The following is a 15,363-nucleotide window of genomic DNA, read 5'->3' as shown; positions in this document are numbered from 1 at the left end:
TATATTCTAAATGCATGAAACAAATAAAGTCACTGTAGCAAATAACTTGATGAAGTCAAGTTATCATTGTAGCAAGTAACTTGATGATGTCAACTTGTTCTTTATTTAATAGAAACCCTTTTTTACATAAATCTGGGATGCTACGCATGACACACATGACTAACACCCATTCTATTCTCCTATGTAAAAGGCAATTTCACATCCCCTGCATCAGTTAATTCTCACACAAACCCTGCGGAAGAATGAGAAAGCATTAACATTATTTCTATTTTATAGGAAAAGAGGTTCAAACTAGACATTTACAGAAATTCATAAATTACTCTCCTGTGGCTCACTGTTACAGCATTATAATTTTTCTGTACTGACATCACCAAAAAAAATTAGTGGGGAATTATGATGAAAAGAACATGGGTGAGAGAAGCAGGATCTCACATTTTTACAGGAAAGCAGCGAGATATATGACAATACAAAGATAAATTATTTTTAAAAGCCATGGAAAGGGCAATAACAAACAACTTGGAGAGAAACCAGAGAAAAGAACTCTACATTAAAGAGCACCTCCGAGAGCCCTGGAGAGCGTCAGAATTCAGACTCTCCAATACGGAAATTGTTCAGGAGAGCACATTCTAGGTAACCAATTAGTTTCTAAACTCTCACATCATTGTTGGACCTTGTTATCTTGGAGACTCCAGATCTCTGTCGACAACATTAACGGAACTGAGAAGGATAATTGAACTAAAGAATACACATTTCCCATCTAGATAATGGGGATGGAGGAAGGGAAGTGCCTCTTTTTTTACTGAAGTACCTGCCTATACTCAAAACTTTTCCCTGACAGAAGTACTTCTTTTATTTACTAACCTTGAAGATACAGTTCAAAATATTTTTATTTTGATCATAATACTTCTTTAGTGGCAAGTGTGTGTGTGTGCGTGTGCATGTGTGTGTGTGTGGCTTACCTTCTTCTTTAAGTACGCCTTAGCCGGTTATAAGTTGTGTGTGTTTGTGTGGGCATGTGTTTGGTTTTCCAAGTGCTCTCAGAAAGTGGAGAGTAGAAGGAAACATTCAAAGAAACAAATTATGTTACCAGAAAACACCTTAACTCAAAGGAAAAATAGAGAAAGAGGGGGAGAAAGAAAAAAATCATAGATGATGAAATGTATCACAGCACAAATAGCCTGGCAAGGATCCATTTTAATTTGAATTAAAAATATATTTGGATTCTTTGTTATTTATGATCCCATAACAACACATTTTAAATCAAAAGCAAATTAACAATGAAGAATAACACACATGAGATCATGTTCATAATAAAATGAAAATAACATAGCTTTATTGGAAAATTGAGTGATTATAAAGTTACTTAGGAATCAATACTGAAGGCAAGTTAAGATCCAAAAAAAATTACATATTGTAGAACTCAATATAATTGTTAGTAGCGTTCACTCAAAATCAAGACTCTTTCCATGAAGATCTCCTGTCTTATCAGATTCTGGGCTTAATTCTTGTTCTCATTGTATATAACTCTGAGCAGCATTTAACTAGGTTGAGCTTTCATGGAGGCTCCTGTGACACCTGTGATACATCACCCAAACTGGCCACATCCTTCCTTATAAGCTCTAATTCTCGCTTTTCTACTGGCTTTTCCCTCTTTAACAATTATAATACCAAGTATTCCAGAACTTGATCCCATGACCTTTTTCCTTCTGCATTTGCACACTCTCTCTGGGGAAGCGCCTGTGATCGTTACTCCCAACATCATCCACACCCTGATAACCCAGAAATGTATGTCTTTAGTGTGGATGTCCCCTCTGAGCTCAATGCTTGTATATCCAGTATGATATTTCCACTTGGCTACACCCAACAGACTCTGCATTTTCCCCTGTAAATTCAGTCCTGGAAGATTCCTCCAGCATCGTCTGCCTCTGCTCTACTCTTGTTCATAATCACTCAGTTCACATTTAAAATGTGTTTCCTTAAGTACTGTAAGCTTATTCCTGTTTTCTAGTGTTTTCATTTTCTGTGCCTTTTTCTCAGATCACTCCTTTCTCTGGACTCTACGATTCCCCCTTTATTATCATTTGTCTGCCTCAAATATAACTTCCTTAGAAAGATCACCAGCCTCCCTAGGTAACGCCAGTCCCTTGTAATTAGTCTTTTTTATATTAGATGATTTGATCTTTTACATGGTATTTATCAGTGTCTGATATTACCTAATTCATTGTTCACTTCTCAGCTTTCTTATCTTCTTGTGCTAAAAATGAGTTCCTTGAGAACAAGGGCCCTGCCTTCAGAGCTACTTCCGACTCCTCAGTGCTGCACTTGGTACTTAATAGGTTTTCAGTACCTGCTGACTAAGTGACTCCAGAAAAAAAAAAAACACCACATTTAACAGTACGGGACCAACACATTTATATAGCACAGATACTGTTTATATTCTTATTGGCATAGCAGCAAATGTATGAATTTCTCTGGGGGAAAAATGCCATTTCTAGTATTTACTTCTATTCTTCCTATCCAAGAATTTGAATTGTTTCCATATATATTCCAGTGTTCATTTCCATCAATTCTTATTGGGCTTCCATGTATGAAAATCTGGTACATTCTATGTTGTCTAGTGACTTCACTGTTACAAATGGAGATTGGTTTTTTTACTGTGAAAATCTGGTACATTCTATGTTGTCTAGTGACTTCACTGTTACAAATGGAGATTGTTTTTTTTACTGTACTATTTATGTGGCTTATGTAATATTTACTGTAGTATGTATGTGGCTAGTAAAAATATTATTGTTTCTCTAGCAATAACATTGACTTCTATTGTTTCTCATAAATAAGAAAAAGACCAGAGCTTACCTTATAGACAGGACTGTTAGTTCTTTTGTTTTTGTTTGTTTTGAGAACAGAACAAAAGGATGTAGGTCAAGCTGTTTCATAAACTATTGTTATATGAATGATAGTTTCCTATCTGTAAGTGAAGATATTTTTATCTTTTCTATTAAAAATTGCCCCTTTCTGCACATTATTTTGTCAGCACAGATTTTCTACGTTATGCTAAATTAGGTTCCCAGCTCTTGATCTGCGCTCATTTAGATCTCTCAACCTCCCGGAACTCCTTCCGCCTATCCACCCTTCTCCAACAGTTGCCCTCTGGGGAAGCCATCCCCAGGTTGGCCTGTTTTTCCCTGGACATGTACATGCTACGCTTCACATTCTTCTGTTCCTCTTAACTGTATACAACATGTTTTTGGCTTCCAGGGCAACTTTTAAAGCCAACACTTACATAGTACCTACTTTATGTCATGCTCAGGTCTACACATTTCACACAATTAATATTAATTCATTTCATATTCAAAACACCCTATAAGGTAGATGCTCTCTGTTTGCCATTTTACAAATGAGGAGAGACTAAAGAGGAGTGAATGATCACTTTTCCAATATCACACATCTAGTAAGTTGCAGAGGCAGGATAAGTTTGTTTTCGTACCTCCCCATCTCCTCGCTATAACTCAACAGAGTAATGAACTTTCAGAGAAGACAAATGTGAGGCCACATTACTAGAACCCTAAAACACAGTATGGTGGTGATGATATTCCAATCTACACAGGTAATTTGTTCATTAATTCTTTCAAGACATGTTTGTGGAACCAGACCAAGCATTAGGCATTATGCTTGGCACTGATTATTCAAAGAAGAGTTAAAATAAACAATCAACTTAATTATTAGTTTGGTCATAGGTATAGAGGATAGGGAGAGATACTTAGGGGAAAAGGAAAATCAGATCATATTGAAAAATATCTATTTTTGCTATATTTAAGGTTTGTGTTTAAAAGGAAAATCAACATGTTTATACATATACCTGGAGATCAATCATAATAAGAATTTAAAACCAACATATTTATGGGTAGCTTTTCAAGACAGAAGTAGTTCCACTGAAAGACATAGGTTAAAGGAAGGGTAAAAGGAAGACTCAGCACAAAGAGTAACTTTTTAACAGGGCTATTCTAAATTGCAGTGAGCTACTTCATGCACGGTACATCCTTGTCACTGAAGGGTTAACCCTGAGAATGGGCAATTTACCACCCTGAGGAGTTATAGAAAGTCTTCCTCTATTGGATTAAAAAGTTGGACTGCACTAAATAACATGTTAGTCATCTGAATCATATTTGAATCTAAATCAAAATGCACGGTGCTGTATGGAGGATGGAGAACAACAGGGTGTGCTGTCAAAAACTATCAGCTCTGGCGTTCACTGACTCATGGATGCTGGCAGGAAAGAAAAAGAGAGAGAGAGCATCAGAATTCAGAGACTCTCCTGAATTGGAAACACAAGACGTTATTACTCATTGCAAAAGCAGTGGCCAGAACTTCATGTGTGTTTATGTCAATTCCCCAGGTGCCCCGTGTCCCACAGGGGCAATGCCAAGGAGATGTGATGGATGTCTTCGTCACAGAGGAAGAACACTGAGCTTGGGGAAATCGTCACCACGGTGACAAAGGCAAGCCTACTCTTTTTCCGGAGGGAGACATTACCACATCCCTCAGGGTTGCTGTTCCCTGCAAACACAACCCTGAGCCATGGCCCAGGTTGTCTGTAATGCCTTACACGCTTGGAATACCCAGAAAGAATGTACAGGACATTCATTCAGGCCCATGAGACTGCCTCTCTCAACATGCATGGGCGGTAAAGCCTTTGAAAATCTGAATTCCTTGGGCATTCCAGAGTCTCCGATCACTAAAGAAAGCAAATAACAAGGAGAAAGATATTTCAATAATATAAGTCCTGTATAAAACAATCCCTGGATAGTGATAGATAAGGTTAAAAACAGTTTGCTTCTAAATGTATTAAATCCAGATGGAAGTTACATATGTCATCAACCTTCTTGTTTTATGCCAAAAAAAACTAACCTATTTTGTAGAGGCTTATTTATAAGGTTTCTAATGGCAAGAAGCACCCATTTTTCAAGTTTAGAATTGCCCAAATCAGCTCTTTCCTATGCAGAAACTTTCATTAGACTTAAAAATAATAATAAAGCAAAAAAGCTCACAGACTCTTACTGTTTTCAGGAAGATAAAAACGTGTCTAAACCATACAGGTAGATAAATCAACAGTGCCACCTAGTGGAATCATTTATTTATCTAACATAAAATTATACTTGCTACAGCTCCATCCACTTCTTTGTGCTTTTGCCAGCAAAAATGAGCTCTTTAAAGCCTAGTTTCATCAATCTGTTTTAAAGAATTAAACTGTCCTTTTTTTACTTCTTACAAATTTACTTTTATGCATAAATTATGCATAATAGATTTGTAAAATAAATCAATTTTAAGGTTTGCTGGCTGTAAGAATAAAATAAAGAAGCACACAGCTTTTGGAAAATTTTGCAAGGAAAGCAAAAGTTAATGGGAGCTGAATTTTAGAATCCAAATTATATAAGCACATTTTAAAAAACTCTAGATCACCTTGAAACTGACAAGTCATAGTGACTTAGTTAATTACTGTAATTATACATCAGAAAAAAATTTAGTGTCTTTCTGACTTTAACTTATTCTAATTCAAGTTCTTAATAATAGAAGTTATGACTAAGGAAAAGCTTTGAAAAATAACATTTCACAACCTTTTAGAAACAGAATTGTCCATGACTTCAACTTTTTTCCCATTAAAATATACAAAATATGTTACATTTAAGACAATAGGCATCTTGTGCAAAAGTACTTCAGAGATCACAGAAATAAACAGCACTTTAGAATAAGAATTTCCCAGCAGTTCCCTAAATCTTGGCATCCAGATCACATTCCTCTGGAGAGATGGGAAGAAACATGGAAGATTCACTCAAATCGAAATGAATTTGAGACTCTTTCTGGTGACTCTGAAATCCTATTGTAGTTTCCTCCAAATGAAGGCATATAAAATGGTAATTACCATCATGAATTTCAGGGTCATATTTGTAAGGTGCAATCATATGAAATGAAGGGTGTTTATTTCTTCCATAAATGAAAAGAGACTAAATATCGATGGTTTCATATGGTTTCATATGGCTTCATATGGCTCAAACTCATATATTCAAATCTTTACTCTGGCAATGTGGTTGGACTATCATCCCATACACCAAAAGGTCGCAGGTTCAACTCCTGGTCAGGGCACATACTTAGGTGGTGGGTTTGATTTCCTGTTGGGGCAACTATAATAGGCAATTGATTAAGGTCTCTCTCTCTCTCTCTCTCTCTCTCTCACAACATATCTTTGGATTAGGATAAAAAAAACAACTTAAATTTAAATAAAAATAAATAAATAAATAGCCCTGGTTGGTGTGGCTCAGTGGACTGAGTGCCGGCATGTGAAACAAAAGACCCCTGGCTGGATTCCCAGTCAGGGCCTGTCCCTGGGTCGAGGGCCAGGTTCCCATTGGGGGTGTGTGAGAGGCAAACAATCAACATCTATTGCACTGATGTTTCTCTCCCTTTCTCCTTCCTTTCTCCTCTGAAATAAGTAAAAATTTTAAAAAGGATCCTTTTCTTAAATACATACAAATAAATGATAAATAAGAAATTAAATCCTGACTTGGTGTGTCCCTCTCTTTCATTAGGCAAGGGACATCACCTCAATAAGCCTAGGTGTCCTCATCTTTTCAATGGGGATAACAATATATATCACAATGGATGTTTATGAGAAATCCATGATGTTTCAGGCAGTGCTTAGTTAACTACCCTAGCTATTGTCGGCACGCAAAGAGTGAATACTGTAGTGAATAGCTACTTCACAAAATGTAGTTTGGATACTATAGAGAGGAAAAACTTACTATCAACTATTAGAATACCTGAATCACAAAACAGAAACCACCCCTCTCTGCTCACCTCCTTGTCGGCTGCTTTCTATTTCTTAAGAGTTTCTTCCCAGCATGTCTTCATACACTCATCTTCCTCATTTAAATAACTGACCCTTTTAAATTGATTTATCCAGCAAATTAGATAAGACACAATTAAATTTTTTCATGAGCGCCCCCAAAGGATGAGCTACTGTTTGGTGGGTAGTTTCCGTTTCTTTAGTATTCTTCAACTTAGCCCTGAATAAAATAATAGACTATGTTAAAACTCACTTCCTCCTTCAACACTCCCACACTGTGATATGCTTTTCTCCTGTCCAAATATCTTAGGATCTTCTCTGTATTTGTGATCCTCAGATAAAATACAGGGAATATAATTGCCATGAGTCCTACTATGCTTATATACTTTCCTCCAATATTACTCAACATTTTCACAGGTTTGTACTGAGGTCAGTGGTCCAGTTCTTTTTTTAAAGTATATTTTATTGATTATGCTGTTACAGTTGCCCTAATTTTCCCCTTTTGCCCCCCTCCCCAGTACCTGCCTTCCCTCCAGCAATCTCCCCACTTAGTTCATGTTCGGGGGGGGTGTGTGTGTGTGTGTGTGTGTGTGTGTGTGTGTGTGTGTAATAAGTTCTTTGGTTTCTACACTATTCCTAACACCCTGTTTTGTTCCTACAAATTATGCTTCTTAATCCCTGTATCCTTTCCCCTATTCGCTCCTTCCCCCTCCCAGCTGATAACCCTCCAGATGATCTCCATTTCTGTGATTCTGTTCCTGTTTGCTTAGTTTTGTGGAGTTTTTTTTTTTTTTTAGATTCAGTTGTTGTTAGTTTTGAATTTGTTGCCTTTTTAATGTTTATGGCTTTCATCATCTTTTTCTTAGTTCTTTTCATGTAATAATGGCTTGGTGATGATGAACTCCTGTAGCTTTACCTTGTCTGGGAAGCACTTTATCTGCCCTTCCATTCTAAACGAGAGCTTCAATGGATAAAGTAATTTAGGTTGTAGGTCCTTGATTTCCATCACTTTGAATACTTCCTGCTAGTCCCTTCTTGCCTGCAAACTTTCTTTTGAGAAAGCAGCTGATAGTCTTATGGGAACTCCTTTGTAGGTCTCTCTCTCTGCTTTTCTCTTGCTGCTTTTAAGATTCTCTATCTTTAAACTTTAGCATTTTAATTATGTGTCTTGGTGTGACCCTCTTTGGGTCCAACTTGTTTGGGACTCTCTGAGTTTCCTGGACTTACATGCCTATTTTCTTAGCCAAATTATGGAAGTTTTCTTTCATTATTCTTCAAATAACTTTTCAGTTTCTTGATCTTCCTCTTCTCACTCTGGCACCCCTATGATTCAGATGTTGGCACTTTTGGAGATGCCCCAGAGGTTCCTACGCCTCATCATTTTTTAAAAATTCTTGTTTTGTTCTGCATGCATGTTTATTTCTTAAGTTCAAATCATTGAACTGAGCCCCAGTTTCCTTCCCTTCATTGTTGGTTCCCTGAGGATTTTTTTTTTTCATTTAATGTGAACTTTACTTCTTCCTTTGTTTTTGCTATACTCAAGAGTTCTCTGAGCATCCTGATCCCATATTTTGAACTCTGCATTTGATAGGTTGGCTATCCCTGTTTTCGTTAGTTCTTTTTCTGAGTTTTTTTTTCTGTTTTCTTTTGTGCCATATTTCTTGGTCTCCTCAATTTGGCAGCCTCCCTGTATTTGTTTCTGTGGATTACATAGAGCTGCTCTGACTCCCTGACTTGGTGCACCTGTTAAATCGTATGGCTCAGAGCCTTAGGCATTTGCCAGGGTGGGAAGACCTGCTTCACTGCCTTGTGGCTCTGTGAGGGGGGAAGGCTTGGAAAAGGAGCAATGCTGCTGCCTGGCTTCTGGGGACTTTCTTGGCATTAACCCCGTTTCCAGTCACTTCATCCACTTTCCATGTGTGACTGGTGCCCTTCCAGCTGCTCCCCTCCTGGTGAAACCCAAAATGGGAGGATTTGCATACATTCTAAGTCGGTGGAGGCCCTTTAGGTGGCAAAAATCAAGCAGTTTCTTCCATTACCCCAGGCGCCCCCCGCCCCGGTTTTTACAGCCAGAGGTAATGGGGATTCATCTTCCAGGTGCTGGCACCCTGGGCTGTGCATCTTGCCTGGGTCTGGGATTGCTCTCCCAAGGTATCCCTCCTGACTTTTATCCACCGCATATGAATGAGACACCATCCATCCCACTGCTGGTGCAGCCTCTCCATGCCACACTGTGCCTCTGGCCAGCTTCGAAACTACACAACTCCTGCCGTCTGGATGAATGTGGCGTCGGAATTCCAGGTAGCTTGATTTTCTCACACTTCGGACAGCTCTGTTATTTGCTTTGAGATCTGGTTGTAATTCCTTCTATAGTTGTGCGAGGAGGCGAAGCATTTCTGCCTACACCTCTGTTTTGGCTGGGGCCCCAGTGCTCTCATTAATGAATTATCATTTATTATTATTGAGAAGGGTTACTATTCAGCTGTTATGAAGGAAGCAAGAGTTCTGAGTGTCAGGCATTGAGAAGTCCAGTGAGACAGCAATTCAAAGCATTATTTTATTCATTCTAAAAATAAGGATAACGCTCTTCTAAGCGTCAGACTCTGGTGACATGAAAATGTAAACGCTGATAGTTTCTCTCCCCATGGAATTCACTATCTCTGACCCCTGGTTCTGTGCCCCATGAATAAATGGATACCAAGAAAGGAGGAGGCAGCTGTGCAGGGATGTCCCGTGGATCTAGGGGGCATCCACACGGCGAGGTGTGGAGGTTCGCAGAGGGCCTCCCTGGCTTGTCCAGCACTTGGACAAGAGCAATGTCCCACCTGCACAGTCCCAGGAAGAGGGTTTGCCGTGTGCCAGACTGTTCATGCTCTCACTTCACGGTTAACTAGGGGCCAATGAATTTTTTGTATGTTAACAAAATATGTAAGTACATAGTCTGTAATTTGCCTGAAGTGATATGATATTAGATTATTTTAATAGAGCTATTAAACTGTTTTTCATATTGGAAAGTTATAAAACTATTGAAAAAATGAGAGAAAATAAATGGGCCTTGACTTAGGAAATACAGATTCTTGACATGACCTTGTCATCCTTAACAATATGACCTTGTATTAGTCATTTTACCTCTCTAGGGCCTGGGTTAGTACCATTTAATGAGGTGGGTTGGCTGCATACTTTTTAATCTTTTACATGTCATGTTTTTGAATTTGGTGATGATCCTATGTGGCAGAAGAAAATGAGAAGTACAAATGACAGCAAGAGCCAGATTTAGAATCGAGAACTCTGATTATCTAGTCCATTTTTAATTCCCACAAAATACATTATACTATAATATGGATTATAAATTTGGGGGAAAGAACCAAAAGCATTTTGAGTTCTGCTTTGATGAATGAGGGAGCAATTGTGCATGCCAGTTTTAATAAACTGGAAAACCAGGGAGAAGAAATTAATCTTGCTTGCTTCCTAGATTTTGGTTCCATTAAACAGCTGAAGTGAATCATTTGTGTAATTATAAATGGTTACTATTTATAGACCAATACACGAGAAGTATTGTTCTTTACTTGTTTTAATAGTTTTTTCCCCCAAATAGTGGGGCTACATATAAACTGTTTCCAACAATAAAGTGATTATCAATATACTCTTATCACAGTACCTAGGAAAGCATAGGTAATTAAACATGTTTGCTCAATTTAACTATCCGTTTGTACACATTGGGGTACTTTCTGTACATTTTTTCTGTTTTATCCTCACACACCCACATTATAATGGGCCTGTGACTCCTGTTGTAAAAATCAAGACTGAGGTTCATATAGAAAGAACTTTGAACTGTATCTTCTACAGAATTGAAAATACTATGCACTAAATAAAAACACATAGCCATCGTGAATAAGTTTCAGACAAATTAAGCATGACCTTCAAAATGAGAAATGGATTAGGGCTTAGGGCAACTCCTAAAATTACAGAGTTCAGTTGAGTACTTATTTTGTTTTACTGGCTTTTTTTTTTTAAGCATAGGTGTAAGGTAATCTAAGTAGTAAGGAGGAAAAAGTAAATTCATCTATCTTTTAACCAGAGAGAAGCCTTATTAAGTGGTTAGATATACATGAAATACAAAGAATATTCACAAAGTGGAGAAGTCCCTGGGTTTTGCGTAAGAGCACAAGCAACAGCACTCACATGTTTACTACATTCACTGGAATCCTTATCTTTTCCCAGTTTCTTCGATAAAGAAACTGCTGCAGAAATTTAAAAAGAGAAGGAACTAGCTGGTACCAGGGTCAAGAGCGCCCTGACAAACCAAGCGCGCACCCATGCTGGGAGCTCAATGCCGAGGTGCTCCTGGGCTCATTGGTTCTCTGCCAACAGAAGATAACTCGAAATCACCACAGACTGGCTGCGGGATGTAAAGTCACTTGGAAGACAAACAGAACAGCCTCATTTCGTGCAAAAGTATCTTCAACACTGCCTGGACCACTTGAAATTGTATTACTGGAAAACATACTATGAATCACAATAGTGAGAACTTCTTTAAAGGGGTGAATTATCTTTATATTGCTTTGATTATCTCCATAAATCGTGAATTTGGTTCACTGTCATTGTCAACAGATTTACATTTAACCTTCCAGTTTAGTATCTCTACAAACCTTTTCATTATACAACATCAATAGTATATTGATTTCAAATTGATGTAAAATACCAGTCCTTACAACCAGATGAGGGACGCAGTTATTTCTATGCTGCTTCACATCAAATAAGTCGATAAAATTGCTCACTCTAAATATCAGGGTTTTTTAATCTATTAAAAAGATATATTTTAAAACTATACCAATTATGGTACTTCGTTGCTGCCACCCTAGGAAACTAATGCAGTAATCATAACATAGGCTGTATTTTTAAGTATTAAATTTTTTGATAACTCTTTATGCTAGGATGACCGTTAATTTCAAGGAATTCAAGTAGAGAAAGGTAGAGAAAGCATGGTAAGAATGGACAGCCAATACTAAGAAACAGGAATAAAGAGTAATGTTTTAATGTCAGTGATTCTGGCTCATTTATTCATCATGTACCCTATTTTGTCCTCTTTATCTATCCTCTTTGCCCTTGCTAGCTGAGTGCCATTTCTCACCTCTATAGCCCTTTAGGCTGCCATGACAGGACCAATCTGCAGGAGACAGAGCGAGTCCACACTATGTATAACTATTTCTTCCTGACTGAAGAGTCCAGCATGAAAACTATGGCCTCATAAGCAACTGAAATGAGTCCTCAATGCAGCATTTGAAATGTGCCCCAAACTCGTGCCACTGCCACCACTGACTTGCTGGGCATAATCACCTCCCCCAGACGGCAGGAAAGGACTCAGAGCTGACATAAGTACCGCTTAATACTTTCAGGCAGCGAATCTTTTTAAACATATTAGCCCTGTAGAGTATAATGGTCGAATAAAAGAAAATTGCCTCAGAATTGTAAAATTAAATAGACAGTACCTTTAGGCCCAATGGCTTCATTTTCAGTTTATAGGTTGCTACAATGCTTTTTTTTTTTTTTTTTGTAGTGCATGAGTATGGCCACATTTCTGAGAAAAGAACTAAATTCAAGAAGTCAGGTGACTGAAATGATGATCCTTTAGAAGGAAAGTTACTCCCCAAGGGTCAGTTTCTCAACCAGAAGGTCTAAGGAAGAGGGCATGCGTGACTGTTTCTGCCGAGAGCTTCCCAGAAACATTCTCTCAGAGCTTGTGTTCCCGGTCCGCCTTCCACATGTACAGATGAGGAACTTTAAGGATGGATTTTCCATGTCCTTAAATGCCTTCATCAAGGCCATCCATATAGTAGCAACAAAGAAAGAACCAATTTTCTTATTTCAAGTCTATGACCTGATGAGCAACGTATGATGTAAATAAGGAGTAAGGGGGGGCGGGGACTGGGTGGATGTGGGCAAAGTTGGGGCGGGGGAACAGGCCATCTGTAACTGCATCAACAAGAAAAATAAAGTTGAAAAGTAAATAAAATTATAATACAGGATGAGAGAGAGAGAAAGAAGAGAAAGAATTCAGTTCTAGCTGCCTCAACTCTGGTGTTTATTTTCAAAATCCCACTGGGTTTCCAGAGGGGAAACATATGTACCACAATAGAAAACAATAAAAATAAATCCAAATACTAGATAGTGTTCAACCAGATTTGACATCTTGAGAACAACTCATCTTTCTGTTATTTTTTAGTCTCAAATACGTAACTTGAATCAAATCATGAGAAAACGTCAGACAAACCCAAACTGAGAAACATTCTCTTAAAATAACTGGCCTGGATTCTTCAAACATGTGACCTAAAAGACAAAGACTAAGAAACGTCCCCAATTGAAGGATACTAACGAGGCATGACAAGGAAATGTAATATGGGATCCTAAACGCAATCCTCAAAGGAAAGAACAAGCTCCATAAAGGACGTTTTGGGGACGACATTAGAATGGAATTCCTAGAATAAAATGTCCATATTAAATAAATCACTGCACGGGATAACTGTGTACAGTGCCTGCATACGAGGATACCCTTGTTTCTAAGAGACAAAAATCTTGAGTGGCACAGGGCCGCAATAAAGGCAATTCTCAATGGGTCCTCTTTAAAGAGTTGAGTGGTTTTTAAACTCTTGAATTCAGGATGATTTTTCTAATTATGAGAATGAATGCTCCTTTTTGGCATACATCTGAAATACACTGTTTTACTTTTAACTATGTATTTTAAAGACTTCAAACTTTCAGAAAAGTTATAAGAATAATACAGAGGTCTGTATACTATTTGCACAGATACATTAATTTGTAAAATTTTGCCATATCTTTTGGCACACTGTCTCTCTCAGATTTACATTACACACACACACACACACACACACACACACACACACACACACACACAGCTACCGGGACAACATCTCCTTTCTTTTGGATCTGTTGCAAACACTGAACAAAAACGTATAGTAAATTCCATATGCTTACTTGCCCACTGAGAAAAGAAAATGCATATGATCACAATAGAAGTCTTTTGCTATATATTTTGCATTGACATTAAAATTAGAAAAGAAATTTGAGGGTACTGATGACTGCATTTGCCTGGATAAGTATACCTGTTTCATGAAAGCGAGGAAATTTATTAAGGAAAATAAACACAAAAACCAAAACCAGAGCTATAATGACAAAGCTGTTCATAACTCCTTCCAGGTGGGTGAGGTATTGACTGTTAGGTGTTTCATGTGCCCTTTCCTTGGGAAACAAAGAGCAACCCTGATAAAAGAATTGTCTATATTCAGCTGCCCAAATGTTCGTGATCATCTTGTTTCTAACTCAATCTTCATTTTTCCTTTTTTTTTTAAATCCTGTTTTGAATCATTCCATTGGAATCCAGCTGAGCTCAGTCAGGCTTGCTAGGTTGAATGTGCCTGCCAGACAAGCTTAAATATTTCTTGTGTGTCTTAGTGAAAACTGAAAAGGTTATTGGATTAAAATTGTGGATGTAAATGAATTAAGACCATCCTTCTTCGGGTGTAAACCAGCATGTGGTATTTCTAATGCGGGGACACTCAGGCAATTATAATAAATACTGTAGCTGATGTTCATCTACATTAGCTGTCAAGTGCATTGCCAGAATGAATTACTTAATGAATTTTACTGATGAGTATCTTAAGTAGCAGTCAGCTTAAACAGTGATGTGTTTTCTAGTTAAGGAAAACATAAGACAAAAACAGACCCACGTTTTAATTACAAAATGCAAGATGTTACTTTTTACTAGTAATTAAATCATGCATCCCATCCAAAATAGAAGTTAAATCAAATCCACCTTCTCTGACTACTTGTTAAAATCTAACTTTGCACCTTCCTCGTTCCTCTTCCTATACATGCATGACTGTGCTCATTGAATGGTGGCACCTGTATTCCCAAGAGTCACAACGGGGTGCACAGGGCAGTCACACATTTGGAGGAAACTCTCTTCTCTCAATGTTCCATGTAAAGAAATCCAAAACAATTTTTAAAAGATAAATATCAATGAAGAATGAGATGTCAAAAGCATATACATTTTCATACACTTTTATACATGCTTTCTTCTATTAGAGTTCATAGGTTCTAAACAAAATCTAATGCTAGCTAGTGTCAGCAAAACAATGAACTTGTAGAATAAGACATAGCAACTCAGAATTGAGGGAAGTGCGGAAATAAGGATGAGAGGAGGCTAAGAAGGAGAAGACGTGAGAAATAGAACTCTCAATAGTAGAAACTGTTATTCTCTTTAGTATCCCTCTATCTAAGTTCATTCAGGACAGAAAGGAAAACAAATCATCTGAACAGAGTGGCTAGCCCCAGTAAGAGACCTTAGTTCAGTGAGGAATGAGGTTCATTCTGTTAAATTCAAAAGGAAGAACAGAACTTAGAAGTGAAGGCACTGGCTGGTGTAGCTCTGTGAATTGAGTACAGGCCTGCAAGCAAAACATTGCTGATTCGATTCCCAGTCAGGCTCCATGCCTGGGCTGCAGTCC

The sequence above is a fragment of the Sturnira hondurensis genome, unplaced genomic scaffold, assembly GCF_014824575.4.
Source record: "Sturnira hondurensis isolate 20B ecotype Veracruz unplaced genomic scaffold, ASM1482457v3 Scaffold0015056, whole genome shotgun sequence".
NCBI classification, from domain to species: domain Eukaryota; kingdom Metazoa; phylum Chordata; class Mammalia; order Chiroptera; family Phyllostomidae; genus Sturnira; species Sturnira hondurensis.
This window is presented reverse-complemented; position numbering follows the sequence as displayed.